The sequence below is a fragment of the Pseudorasbora parva genome, chromosome 15 (assembly GCF_024679245.1).
Source record: "Pseudorasbora parva isolate DD20220531a chromosome 15, ASM2467924v1, whole genome shotgun sequence".
Lineage (NCBI taxonomy): Eukaryota > Metazoa > Chordata > Actinopteri > Cypriniformes > Gobionidae > Pseudorasbora > Pseudorasbora parva.
The window spans coordinates 42,233,517-42,249,382 of record NC_090186.1 but is presented as its reverse complement, the minus strand read 5'-3'; the positions used below and the strand labels follow the sequence as shown (position 1 = coordinate 42,249,382).

Here is a 15,866-nt window from a genome sequence, read left to right as displayed (position 1 = left end):
TTGCTCCGTGGTCCAGTTCTGATGCTCTTGTGCCACTGTTGGTGCTTTCGGCGGGGTCAGGGGTCAGCATGGGCACCCTGACTGGTCAGCAGCTATGCCGCCTCATACGCAACAAACTGAGATGCTCTGTGTATTCTGACAGCTTTCTATCAGAACCAGCATTAACTTCTGGAGCAGTTTGAGCTCCAGTAGCTCTTCTGTTTGATCGGACCACACGGGCCAGCCTTCGCTCCCTACGTGCATCATTGTGTGCGTTTACATGCACGTTCTTAACCCGATTTTGCCTAATAAGCCGACAGTGAACATGGTCATGTAAATGCAGTAACCCGTTTTCTTTTATCGGAGTACGGTCATAAACGGCGTAAGAATAAACCGGTCGGGACAGGTAGTTTTTGGCCTCTTACCCTGATTTCACGCGACATGTAAACGCATTAACCTGCTTTCTGACGGCTCATTGAAGTGCGCATGTGTGATAGGTGACAAAAAATGCTAATTTATGACAGATTTAAATGCATCCAGACAGAGCGAGCTTGCGTTTTGCATGAAATAAGGACATATATCACAAACACAGACTCTTTTAAGACCCAGAAAGTTGTAAAGATGTGTTCTCATCTCATGCAGCAGAAGTAGAAGAGGTTCAGTCTAAACGCTGCATCTGTAACTGCATGAGGGATAATATGAGCCGTAAATCTCCCGCTGACACTCTTTATTTGACAACAAAACTGACGTAACATTTATAATACTCCAAGTCAGATACGAACAGTATTATATTTGACGTCACTACAAGGAAATAACCCGGTTTATTAATTAAGTCATGTAAACACGGTTTACTTGCATTGTCAGTTTACTGGTTTGCATGTAAACAGGGAAACTGGTTATTTCAATAAGCTGATATTTGTGAGTTATCAGTTTTACTGGTGTGCATGTAAACCTGCATCACTGAGCCTTGGCCGCCCATGACCCTATGGCCGGTTCTCCACTGTTCCTCTTGGAGCACTTTTGATAGATACTGACCACTGCAGACCGGGAACAGCCCACAAGAGCTGCAGTTTAGGAGATGCTCTGACCTAGTCGTCTAGCCATCACAATTTGGCCCTTGTCAAACTCACTCAAATCTTTACGCTTGCTTACTTTTCCTGCTTCTAACACATCAGCTTTGAGGACAAAATGTTCAATTGCTGCCTAATATATCCCACTCACTAACAGGAGCCGTGATGAAGAGATAATCAGTGTTATCAGTGATATTGTTATTCACTTCATTGGTCATATTGTTATGCCTGATCAGTGTATATGATGCACGTTCGTAGATTAATGCATCATTTATTCTGTAGACTGAAGAAGGAAGCAGAAGTGCCGTGTCCATCTCTAACTCATCAGTTATAAATGATGGACAGCTGCACTCGTCTGCTCACCTCATCAATGTTTTCTGCACAAATCAATGCAACCTCAAACAGACTGACACTACTAGAGGAAAACATGTACTGATGTTAACTGAAGCATTCGCACGATTGCATTCATCAGTTTTATTCAGAGAACAGAAAACAACAACACCTTAGCTTATTTCACGGTCTCTGAGGAGACGCTTTTCTCTTTCGCTGAGCCAGTTTGTAATGTCAGGACAGAAGACGACAAACTATTTTATGTCATCATAATATTAAAAGGTGTAAATTGGTCTAATGTATACAGAATTTTGTTGGTTACACTTTATTTCAATAGTCCACAACAGACATTCTTCTAACTATAAGAAACTTTGCAATGAGAGTTATTTTGACATGTCATTGGAGGAAGACTGTTAGGTTAGGGTTCGGGTTACTGTAATAACCTGACATTTGCTTGCAATTTAAGGTACTTACAGCAAAGACTTTATATATAGGAAGATGCTCTCCGATTTCTTGGGAATGTGAGAAAAGGCAACGGCCAATATGGCGAATAAGCCCCGCCTTCTAAATGAAAGAGCCAATCGTTGATTAGTAAAGTCATCATGTCACTGCAACTGCCGTTATAAACTCTGGTTGATATAGCTCCTGTCCCAAATGGCACAGTTCATGTGCACTTTCAGTCTTGTGGACTTACAATGGCTGCTGTGTGCTTATGTCCGTTAATTCCCATTTTTTGTCATTTTAGGTCTCAGAAGGGTGCTCGCGAGCAACTTTGAGGTCGATATGCGCCCTCGATGCGCACTTCTGGTGTGGGTTACACAGCGGACCTCTTCCTGGCAGTCAAACCGGCATTACATCGGGAAAGTGGGGACTCCGTAAGGGTGGTTTAAGGTGGCATTTTGGGACAGGGCCATAAAAGCAGGCAGCGTTTTGAGACACGTGTTTAGGATTGCGCATCATCTTTGTCCAGGCTGAAAAATTAATTTTTTTTGTCATGATTCGAGGGTTTAGAAACAAAATTTATGAGACAGTGGCGTCAGATTCCATTGGTGATTTATGAAAAATTTGAAACAATGGCGAACAGTTTTGGAGAGTTTGATGTTTCCCCATTCAAAGAGATAGGAGCTGCACTCACATGCCCGAGAGGCGTTTCAAAGATGGCCGCCGAGTCAAACGACTTATAGTCTGCTTATAGTCAGTAGGATTACTCACAAAACTTATGTGATTATTTATGCATACATTTTAATTATTTTTGCAAGATCAGGGGCATATTAATTAATTAAATGACTGCTACTTTTTTTATGCATTCTGGGAAATCTAGTATTTTTCCTCATTTTTTCAAAGCAGTTGACAACTTTAATTCATGTTAATTTCCTTGAATTTCATTTATTTAAATTTTTCCTTGCATTAAAATTTTAATTGCAAACAGCTCTCACAAACATTTAATCATGTCACAAGCAGTCCATTGGCAAGTTTGCTGAAGTGAACTGATACAAAAACCAATGAAGACCAGGGGCCTATTGCACAAAACTAAGGGATTAAGCTGGGATATCTTGGTGATCCTGGCTCATTTATCCGCTAATATACAGTAATCTTTCGTTATTGTTTTCGTTCTTGGTGTGAGTGTGCCTTCAGGGTATGTTTACACGACAGCGGTGTACTAAATTTTGCATACAGATGACAAGATCACCAAGTTATCCCAGCTTAATCCCTTATCCTAGTTTTGTGCAATAGGCCCCTGAACAAACTTGGCTATAACAGACTTTCACCAACAACGGGTTACAGGTAACATTCAATACCAGAGCAGGATCATGGCAAACATGAGGGCTTATATACACAGACTAATGACTAGACAAGACACACCTGTGAACAATGATCAAACAAAGAACCATGACAGCATGACAACACACAAGGGCATGGGAGCATCACAAACTAAAAAACGTAAAACATGAACAAAACTAAAATACACTGCGTACACTGCGACAGAATAAAGTTGGTAATATATATATATATATATATATAGCTCATTGGTAATATATATATATAGCTCTGTCATCTCATGTAAGATAATGCATTATATAAGGCAAATAAATGCAACCTTATTGCAAAGTTTAACCATAAATATTTACTGGCAGGGTAAATAAGGAATAAAATCATCTGATGGAAAATTGCACTGAAGAGAGCAATTTCTAGGTGACAAAATATTCTAGAGCTGATAATGAGAAAAAGGTATATTTAGTTCATTTTTATATCTTGTTCAGGCAGGATTTCAAATCTCTGATATTTTCAGGTTAAGGCACTGTACATTTTATTAATTAACATTAACAAAGATTAATAGATGCTATAATATATATATATATATATATATATATATATATATATATATATATATATATATATATATATATATATATATATATATATATATATATATATATATATGCACACTCACCTAAAGGATTATTAAGAACACCTGTTCAATTTCTCATTAATGCAATTATATAATCAACCAATCACATTCAAAACATTCGCATTCACATTCCAGTATGCGGCAGTCCTGTGGGCGAAAATGCCTTGTTGATGCTAAAGGTCAGAGGAGAATGGGCCGACTGATTCAAGCTGATAGAAGAGCAACTTTGACTGAAATAACCACTCGTTACAACCGAGGTATGCAGCAAAGCATTTGTGAAGCCACAACACACACAACCTTGAGGCGGATGGGCTACAACAGCAGAAGACCCCACCGGGTACCACTCACCTCCACTACAAATAGGAAAAAGAGGCGACAATTTACACAAGCTCACCAAAATTGGACAGTTGGAGACAGGAAAAATGTTGCCTGGTCTGATGAGTCTCGATTTCTGTTGAGACATTCAGAGTCAGAATTTGGCGTGAACAGAATGAGAACATGGATCCATCATGCCTTGTTACCACTGTGCAGGCTGGTGGTGGTGGTGTAATGGTGTGGGGGATGTTTTCTTGGCACACTTTAGGCCTCTTAGTGCCAATTGGGCATCGTTTAAATGCCACGGCCTACATGAGCATTGTTTCTGACCATGTCCATCCCTTTATGACCACCATGTACCCATCCTCTGATGGCTACATCCAGCAGGATAATGCACCATGTCACAAAGCTCAAATCATTTCAAATTGGTTTCTTGAACATGACAATGAGTTCACTGTACTAAAATGGCCGCCACAGTCACCAGATCTCAACCCAATAGAGCATCTTTGGGATGTGGTGGAACGGGAGCTTCGTGCCCTGGATGTGCATCCCACAAATCTCCATCAACTGCAAGATGCTCTCCTATCAATATGGGCCAACATTTCTAAAGAATGCGTTTAGCACCTTGTTGAATCAATGCCACGCAGAATTAAGGCAGTTCTGAAGGCGACGGGGTCAAACAGTATTAGTATGGTGTTCCTAATAATCCTTTAGCTGAGTGATATATATATATATATATCATTGATATCTAATGTTAGGCAATGCATTAACTAGTGTTAACAAATGAGACCTTATTGTAAAGTTTTACCCTTTTATTTTCTTAATTATTAATTAATTAAATAATTATTTTGAATACGTGCAATTCAAATTTTGTTGGACCTTTATTCGTTTTGGTTATCTATATTTACTTTCAAAGCACTTTGTTACCATTGTGTCTTGCTCCACAAGAACACCTACTTTAAGTCAAATTAATAAATGCAAGTTAATTTGCTCTTAGAAGTATAAACATATGAAAAAACTATGCAAAATAATCAAAAGTGAAACGCTTTTGTTTATACTGTACCTGTTTTTAAGAATTTACATTTAAAGGTTGTTTCATTCTGCAAGATGCAAAAATGCAACACTCAGTAAAATTGCTAAAATGACAACTTGCTGTCCAGTTTTAAGATGCATTAATATTTTAGCAGCTAGATGTTTGTGCTATAAGCATTTCTTTCAAGTCACTTGCATAACGCTTACATCTTTGATAATGTTTTCTTGATTTTACGCATATCTAACTAGTAGGTTTGGGGTTCTTAGTTTTTATTCAGCAAGGATGCATTCAATTGATCAAAAGTGACAGTAAAGACTTTTATTATGCTGCAAAAGATTATATTAAAAAACGTTCTATTCATAAACGAATCTTGAAAAATAAAAATGCATCATATAAACACTTAGTAACAATTTGTTATAAATGTTTTTAACACTTATAACAATCCAAAATGTTTATTGAGCAGAAAATCATCAGAATGATTAGTGAAGGATCATGTGAGACTGAAGACTGGAGTAATGATGATAAATTCAGCTTTTATTACAGGAATAACAAACACTTTACAATATATTAACATACATTAAAAAAAGCACAATTTTACTGCCTTTACTATGTTTTTGATCAAATAAATGCAGCCTCTGTGAGCAAAAGAAACAGTAGAATATGTTCTGTGTGTGTTTGTTTGTTTGTTTGTTTGTTTTAAAACCGTATGCTAATTAAGTGCAGCTTTATAGGTTATAGGCAAAAAAACGTTCCAGGCTGCATGCAGCAGTCAAGCAGCTCAGATGAATGGGAATGCAAACGGACAGCTCTCTCCAGGTATAACGCAGCTCTAAATCAGCCTAACATCTGATCCCAGGCCTGCTTTTCCATCCCTCACTGCATTCTGCCAAGCAAACAAAACTGATCCGAGCACTCAGTCATTCCTCAGACCGCGGCCTCTAAATCACTCCGACTGATCCTGAGTCAGCGCCTGGGAGGATATGGAAACAAACAGCTGAACTCGGACCACCGCGAACAGAACAAATGGAAGCCATCCTTTATTTTTCCTTGAGCCGATGGATTCGCCCCTCCCGTTCCTGACTGCAATTTATCCCCCAAAATTGGCGGAGCACAGAGGCGTTTATCTTGCCAGCGCATGTACATAACAAATAAATTGATCCCATAAAAGTGCAGACGGCAGATATGAAGAAGCCAGCACATGGCAAGCCATTAAATTAGTGTACGACAATAAAGCGTCGCAAAGAGGGGAAGAGAATCAACTAAATGAGGTGAAGTTGAATGGATTTTACACCATCGAATCAGGGCTTCCCCTGGAACGAGGTCAATGGGAATACTTCACCCCGAAAGGAAAACTCCACCATTATTTCCTCATTAAAACACAATATGGGTTTGGATTGACTGAATTTGTATCACCAGGACGCTTTAATTTACAAGTGCCGTTCGCTGCCATTTAAAATCTTTGAAGTGCCAATATGTTTTATTTTTTTTATTTCAGAAAAATGTCTGCCAAAATATGCCGGCTTTGCTGATTCAAGGCGAAAGTCAAGGCTGGAACGGTCTGCGCACCTGAGCGTGCCAGAGATGCTTTTAACACACTGTGACAAACACTCTCACACATTAACACACACACACACACACGGGGACACCGGAGCGGATCACCATCACTCATGATCTTGCTCGTTCCATCCGTTTCTCCATTAACGCTGAGAGGGGAAAGATCGTGATGGAGGGGGAGGGAGGGAAGGAAGAGAGGTGAAAGATAGACACACAACACACACACATACGTCTGGTTCACTTTGTGGGGACAAATGGTTTTTATACTATACAAACTGTATATTCACTCTTACCTTACACTAATCCTACCCATCATACAAAACTACAAGCATTTTTACCTTCTCAAAAAAAAAAACTCATTCTGTATGATTCATACGCTTGTTGGGGACCTCAATGACAGTCACAAGACCAGCTGGACACTGAGTGTGTGTTAGAAATCAGGAATGGTAAGAGAACATTGTGCTCTGTACTTTTTTCATCTTCAAACCAAACTTGAGTCTCCAGCCGACAAAGTTTAAATCCTGACTGGATGTTGCACGCTAATGTTTAGGTCAGTAGGCGGAGAGTAGAAATGGCAATAAAATATGACAAGAATTATGACAAGAACATTATCAAGATGGATTTGTTCTGACACAGTTAGTTAAACTGTGTCAGAACAAATCCATCTTGATAATGTCAGATAATTTTGATAGAAAGGGATATAATGGATTACAATCAGCCAATCAGCTGTTAAATTTAACTACACAATTAGATAATACCAATTTAGCTCAGCCAATGACCAAGCCATGCTTCATTTTGTTCAGTCTGCGGTGTCAAATGTCACATTAGCAAATAAAGAAAAACCACTTAAAACATACTCAGGTCAATGTGTCAATCATTTTGGTCCCAAATGTGTATCAGTTTGACTGGTAGTCACTGTATGAAGCATGTTTGGCTATAATATGTCAGTTTACATTATTTAGCTATCCTCACTTACAGAAATTAACTATATTGTCCTACACACTGAATCATTTTTTGTTTGTCTGCAAGTTATTGATTGCATTTGAAGCAAAAAGTTTTACATTCAATTACATTCTAAAATTAACCTTACAAAAAAACAAACAAACAAAAAATTATATATATATAGACAATGCATCTCCAATCTAGAGATACCCCTGCTGTTGTGGTGTTGAGTCCTCTTAAAGGGATAGTTCACCAAAATAATTTACTCACCCACTAAACCTCTACCTGTGTCGGGCAGAAGACATGCTTACATGTTTAGAACAACTTGAGGATGAGTAAATAATGACAGCATTTCATTTTTTAACTATCCCTTTAACATGCCATTGACCTGATGACCAAAGGACACGTCATGGACAGTTCACGACACAAACAGTGTTAACAGAGTAGCCTAGATGTTAGATTGAAAAAAGATTGAATGCGTGAAACCCTATTGGAATGAAAACAAACAATAATACTGAAAGTTTTGTGGAAATGAAGGGGAGGTGAATGTGTTTGGTGAGTTTAAAAAGACGTGCTTGCAAGTATTTGCTGGGAAATTTACGGAGCCCCTAAAGGGACATGGTGATGGAAAAAATATGAGATGGGAAAATTATGTCAATGAGAGGTTTCCGGGGAGACAAAACATTTGTGAGAGAACGCTAAATCACTGACATATTTTTTCTTTTTCCATCTCATGTTTTTTTTTTTTTTTTTTACTCATCGCCATGTCCCTTTAGGGGTACCGTACAAATTAATTCTAAAATTGGGTCATTATTTCCATTAACATGCATTTTAGAGTCACCACAATTTAAAAATGTAAATCATAATACTAATGAGTCGCCTCACAAATATAGACATTTTCACAAATATCATTTCACTATGTTTAATCATCTGTCCACATGTTCATGATCAACAAACAACCAACCAATCAAATCAATCAAATCAACCAACCAAACCAATACACCAACCAAACTAAACCAAACCAACCAACAAAACCAAATAACCATCCAACTCAAACAACCAAACCCAACCAACCAACCTCAACCCATACAACCAAACAATCAAACAAATCAACCAACCAACAAAACCAATACACCAACCAACCAAACCAATACACCAACCAACCAAACCAAACCAACCAACCAAACCAAACCAATACACCAACCAAACCAAACCAAACCAACCAACCAAACCAAACCAAACCAACCAACCAAACTAATACACCAACCAAACCAATACACCAACCAACCAAACCAAACCAACCAAACCAACCAAGCAAACCAAACAACCAAACTAAACCAACCAAACCAATACACCAACCAAACCAAACCAACCAAACCAAACAACCAAACTAAACCAACCAAACCAATACACCAACCAACCAAACCAAAACACCAACCAACCAAACTAAACCAACCAAACCAATACACCAACCAACCAAACCAAACCAACCAACCAAACTAATACACCAACCAAACCAATACACCAACCAACCAAACCAAACCAACCAACCAAATCAAACAACCAAACTAAACCAACCAAACCAATACACCAACCAACCAATCAAACCAACCAAACCAAACCAAACATTTAGTAAATACTAATAAATAAAAAATACAATACAAAATGCATTTAATAAACAAACAGACGTTATTGTGTTTGCCTCAACATGTTCTGTCTGATTTTTTGATGATTAATATTTTCCTTCTTACCTGTCCATTTCATTAAAGTTTACTGTCACCATCTAAAATGACACACAAAATATAATATGAAATGGACCAGTAAGAAAGAAATTACCCAGAATATCATAGCAGACACAATAATGTGCAAAAAAATACTTGCACTTCACTTGATGCATTTCTGCAATTCAGTGTGATGCCATTAGTGGCACAGAAATCATGCTTCACTAGACCTTCACGTTTGGATATTGAATAATGAATATATATAGAAGATTGAATATTGAATAACAGAGCTATACACAATTGTGCTGTAGATAACCAGCCCTCACACCAGCAGTAACCCTTATGAAGCAGCTCATCTCGTCAGCAGCACTAAAGCCGCTCGGCAGGGTGACACATGGAGGAGGTTTACGGCTTTGGGCGACATTCATCTGATCCAAATATTCAGGTGCATCTTTGAAATGGTAAAGAGGCTGTTTATAGATCAACACGTCTGAAAGATGCTGGCAAGAGAAGAGAGGGAACGCACAGGAACAGAGTGGGAAGAGAAAGAGAGAAACAGAACACGGAGGGGGGACGATGCACAAATGATATCTCTTTAATATCTTTCTCCTGGAAAGCAAAGAGAAGTTTGGCTGAATTCTCCTGCCTCTCAGATGCTTCTGCTTTTTTCAGGAAGACCCCAATAACCACACACTGTCTCCTTTACATTTAGAAGAGTTCTCAAGGTGTCAAAGTCTGTCATTTGAATATGAACTCATTTCTCATCCATTTGGGCTTCATCCATATATATATTTAATTTGAAATTAACTGAAATTAAAATTGAGCTAAAAATAAATTTAAACAGAAATGTTTTTAAAAATAAAAACTAATACAATATGTAATTTAATTTATTTAAAATTAAACTAAAATCAAAATGGATAACGCAAATATATATATATATATATATATATATATATATATATATATATATATATATATATATATATATATATATATATATAATTATATACACACACACACACACACACACACATATAAAGGAATATTAGGAACACCTGTTCAATTTCTCATTAATGCAATTATCTAATCAACCAATCACATGTCAGTTGCTTCATTGCATTTAGGGGTGTGGTCCTGGTCAAGACAATCTCTTGAACTCCAAACTGAATGTCAGAATGGGAAAGAAAGGTGAATTAAGCCATTTTGAGCATGACATGGTTGCTGGTGCCAGACGGGCCGGTCTGAGTATTTCACAATCTGCTCAGTTACTGGGATTTTCACGCACAACCATTTCTAGAGTTTACAAAGAATGCTAGAGGTCAGAGGAGAATGGGCCGATTGATTCAAGCTGATAGAAGAGCAACTTTGACTGAAATAACCACTTACAACCGACTGAAGACTGGAAAAATGTTGCCTGGTCTGATGAGTCTCGATTTCTGTTAAGACATTCAGATGGTAGAGTCAGAATTTGGCGTAAACAGAATGAGAACATGGATCCATCATGCCTTGTTACCACTGTGCAGGCTGGTGGTGGTGGTGTAATGGTGTGGGGGATGTCTTCTTGGCACACTTTCGGCCCCTTAGTGCCAATTGGGCATTGTTTAAATGCCGCCGCCTACCTGAGCATTGTTTCTGACCATGTCCATCCCTTTATGACCACCATGTACCGATCCTCTGATGGCTATTCCAGAAGGATAATGCACCATGTCACAAAGCTCAAATCATTTCAAATTGGTTTCTTGAACATGACAATGAGTTCACTGTACTAAAATGGCCGCCACAGTCACCAGATCTCAACCCAATAGAGCATCTTTGGGATGTGGTGGAACGGGAGCTTCGTGCCCTGGATGTGCATCCCACAAATCTCCATCAACTGCAAGATGCTCTCCTATCAATATGGGCCAACATTTCTAAAGAATGCGTTTAGCACCTTGTTGAATCAATGCCACGTAGAATTAAGGCAGTTCTGAAGGCGAAAGGGGGTCAAACACAGTATTAGTATGGGGTTCCTAATAATCCTTTAGCTGAGTGCATATTAAATATATATACATTCTGCTATTTCTCCTTAAGAAATACATAACGAGTTCTGATTGGGTCAGCGCTTCCCATGCTGTGATTGGACAGCAGCTTAGCGCACTTTGCCCGGAAAGGTCCCGCTTCTTACCATAACGGGGAGATGCAAGCGCGGATGCGCGCTCTTCTGCACGTGGGAGAGCAACAAGACCACGCCCCCTATTTTGCGTGTTCTTGTGGGCGGAGGGTTAGTCTCCAAACGGTTCTAGTGACGTCATTACAGCAGGAAGTGCAGCGCTGTAGTCCAAACCGGCCGTTCGCTGTAGGCTTTGAAAGGGAACTTCTGTTAAATAAAATATCTCGCTTGGCATTGAACTTTGAGCTTTATAATTTTACAGGTATTATTTATGCTCTAACAGCAACATTACACACTAACTAAAGTTTGAAAGATGGAATCGCAAAGAACAGGACCTTTAATATACTAGTCTAAATTTGAAAAGAGAAAGAGGGTTTGGAAAAGAAAAGGTGCATATTTCACTTTGCTGCCATCTATTGATGAACCATTGCATGAAAATGAGATCCAAGCTGTTTATCATCATATATTTTTCATATGAATGTAAGTTTATGCAGATAAAATTAATATATCTTTGTATAACAAATTTATATAACATTTCAAAGTAATATTGATGTTGTTTATGGTGTAGGGTATATGAAGGTTTCATTAAATAAGACTGTTTTGAGAAGTTATGAATTATATTATATTATATATTTCAAATCAATTTAATTAAATTATATTCAGTCAATGGAATTCATACAGGCAATTATATGTTCTTATACATTTCATCTAATGATATATTCGAATAAAATGTCTCATAAATATTGATCTTGCATATTTTTTTGCTGTAGTTCTTGAAAACATTTTTAATTACTTAAAATGGAGTAAATGAAGATGGGTAGCATGGTAAAAACATCATAACATTCAAAACGTTGATGCATTCACTCAATAATGAGGAGTTACTGATTAAATACAATATGTTTTTAGTTGGAAAAAAAATGAAGTTTAGGATTAAGTAACTAAAAGTCTTTTGGAGAATAAATAAATATATATATATATATATATATATATATATATATATATATATATATATATATATATATATATATATATATATATATATATATATATATATATATATATATATATATATATATATATATAATTCTTATGATTCCCATCTCAATTTTTTTTCTTCTTATAAACACTGAAGTTGAAACTTTAATACAAATGTCCTGTGCCACAAAAGAGCAATACCTGAGCAAGAGGAGTAGACAGAGGAAGAGAAGAGACACTGGAAAGATGGATGGAGAAATACAGTACACAGATGATAACACCACAAACTGTCTGACCGCAGGAGATAAGAGAACGTGAGAGCTGAAAACACATCCGTCTTCCTGTCATAATACTAAACTACAAATAAATCCTTAAAACATTTGCTGCGCCTCCTTTTCTGATAATAGTTTGTTTGTAAATGTTTCGGGTTGGTCCTGAAACTGAAGACATGAAGAACAGCAGCGCAGCATGAACTCACGCCACCTCAGCAAACTACTGTCTCTCACACAGAGAGCTTTGGCTTTACACCGCACATTCTGGCACACACACTAGATCATATACTTCATGCATACAGAAAATCTGCATACTAGCCACTGTAGACTTATTGCACAAAGAGTAAGAGGATATGAGAGTATGCCATTTGGTAACACTTCATTTTACAGTGTTCTTGTTACATACCATAACAGTATGCATATTACATGCATCTAACTCTATAGTACATGTTCATTAATACTACTCAGTCCTTAAATATAATTACACTGTATCAATGAAACCTTCAAATGAAGTGCAACCTGTTATTTTTATCAAATAAATCTGAGCTGTTTAGTTTTAAACTTAATTATGTATGAACATAAACATCATTGAAATGACTGCCCAGCTAACACTTCTGTATAAACTATAAACCAGAAGGAAAATGAAAATGACATTGTTTGTTTGTCTAAATAGCACTCCTGGAGAGACCAGCCAAATATATGCACAGAGTCAATATCAGCGCTGGGTTCGCTGTTTTGCTTTCCTTTAAATATTTCATGTTCATAACCAGCTCAATCTCCCCTATCTGAACTCACCTATTAAACTATTTATTTTTCATGTGCATTTGCTATTCAAATCAATAAAGGACAAAAGGAGAAATGCTCTTCATTCATCAGCTGAATTATTTATGTTATAATATACAGTAATATAATATAATAGAATTATAAAAAAGCCACTAACATGCATCAATGGTTTTATGGGGGAAAAATGTGTTAAATTATTTGTATCAAATTATTAAATGTAATGATATTAACAATCGCTATTAAAATATTTCATGTTAGAGAGAGAGAAAGAGAGAGAGAGAGAGAGAGAGAGAGAGAGAGAGAGAGAGAGAGAGAGAGAGAGAGAGAGAGAGAGAGAGAGAGAGAGAGAGAGAGAGAGAGAGAGAGAGAGATGTGGGGAGGGACAGAAAAAAAGAAACTGTGTATGTGCACGCAAGTGTGTGTGTGAGTGTGTGAGTGTGAGAGAGAGAGAGAGAGAGAGAGAGAGAGAGAGAGAGAGAGAGAGAGAGAGAGAGAGAGAGAGAGAGAGAGAGAGAGAGAGAGAGAGAGAGAGGGGGAGCAAGCATTCGGGAATGAGGTGAATTGCATCGTGATTTCATCCGAGCGCAGCTGCGAGACACGCTGGAATCCAAACAGGCTTTTTCTATTTGCAAACGTTTGTTTCCGAGGCTTTTCCTCTCAACATCATCCTCGTGTAATGCTTCAGTGTTTTCTGTCTCACTACATGAGTTGGATTTTAATACCGTGAAGCCTCATGGAATCAGATGCCGGACGGGTTTGGTCTCCTGCTGGATTAAAAGCATCATTCTGGCAGTTGAGCACCGCGGACAGAGACTGAGCTCTGAGGTGAGATGACCAATGACAGAACTCTTCTGTCTCCAACCTCAGATCATTTCAGTTTAACTAGTACAGTAGTGTAACGTTGGCATATCACTGAACTCACTGAAAGTAAGAGTGTATGAGTCTCAACTGCTTTTGTTTCAGGGCTCAGAATTTTACATTGCACATCAGATGACGACCAAAAGTGTTTTGTCACATCATACTGAAAGAACAAAAAAATTAATCTTATACACAAGTGTAGCCAAAACACATGAAATACACACTGAGCCAAAAACTGCATCAATATTCGTAAGTGACAGATGAATTTGCACTAAAACATCATACACTAAAAATGCTGGATTGCTTCAACCTATGATTGGGTCAAATATGGACAAACCCAACTGTTGGTTAAAATTTCAACTGAACATTTTGGACCAAAACATGCGTAGAAACAATCCACCATTTCTTGAGCCCCGTGACAAAAGATAATGCATTTATCTCATTTGAACTGTTCTAATTGTGCACAATTGATTATATTCTTAGCTGCATTTCATTATTTGCACTTACATCCATTTTGTCCCTGCTGTCCGTGACCCATCAGAACAGACCTTAAACCAGCTGAGATTCACCGGTATGAGAGACGGTTGCTTTTACTCGTGTTTTGTGGTGTGTGTGGTCATTTCTGTCTGTAGACGATGCAGTAGTGTGTTGCTGCCGGCGTCTTAAGTTTATTACACACACATACGCAGCGGCCTGGGAAGGCTCTCTGGGTACTTTATGATATTACGCAGCTCAGCGTTTGATTTATGAATCCTCAGTGCTGTGGAAACCACTGAGCCGGTGGTTCTCTTGGGAACGACCCTGTTCCCCAAACCGCCTTGTAAGTGCCACAAAGTTGCCTTTACAATCTTGTTTCTACCAAAGAGTACAAGATACAGAGAGCTTTACAGGTTGGTTTCAGCAGGCACTTATAATCAGCAGGTTGACTGGAGAGGTGTTTTCTCTTGGTCTCCCCTCTTTTTTTAATAGGTTTGGCTATTTCAGCAAATCTTAATGCTACACCATGCAGCGTCATTCTGGACAATTCTTTGCTTTCATTTCATTGCGATAGTTTTGTGAGGATTCTTTTCTATTTGGTTTTTGACTCTGCTGGCCAGGAACTTGACTGGCCTGTAAAAGCCCAGACCTGAAAACTGAAACTGGAATGGCGAGCCAGACCATATAGATCACCCAGCAACAGTCTGATCTCACTGATGCTCTTCTGTCTTGTTGAACATTTACTTTCAAACAGCTTAAACTCTTCTGGGAAGATTTTCCACTATTGAAACATACTCTAGATGAAGGGATTTACTCCCATTAAAGGGGGTGTCAAATGCGATTTCAAGCATTTTGACTTATTTACACTGATAAAGAGTTGATTCTCATGCTAGACATGGACAAAATTTCAAAAAACGAGTTGGACGTAAGACGGAGTATTTCTGTGCCAAATACACTCCTTCAGGATTCAAATAAGTTTTAGAAAGTTTTTTTCAACT

At 37.9% G+C, this 15,866-nt stretch overlaps 1 protein-coding gene and 1 long non-coding RNA gene across 2 annotated transcripts in view; one reads left to right on the top strand and one right to left on the bottom strand.

The window, feature by feature from the left end:
• LOC137041661 (uncharacterized) overlaps positions 1–15,866 on the bottom strand; it is an 82,844-nt gene that overhangs the window by 3,841 nt on the left and 63,137 nt on the right. The gene's annotated exons all lie outside the window — the stretch shown is intronic.
• Positions 14,074–15,866, top strand: part of tmem121ab (transmembrane protein 121Ab) — a 76,457-nt gene continuing 74,664 nt past the window's right edge. Inside the window, exon 1 of the mRNA XM_067418205.1 lies at positions 14,074–14,358. The gene's annotated coding sequence lies outside the window, so the exon portion shown is untranslated. The remainder of the gene's footprint in view (positions 14,359–15,866) is intronic.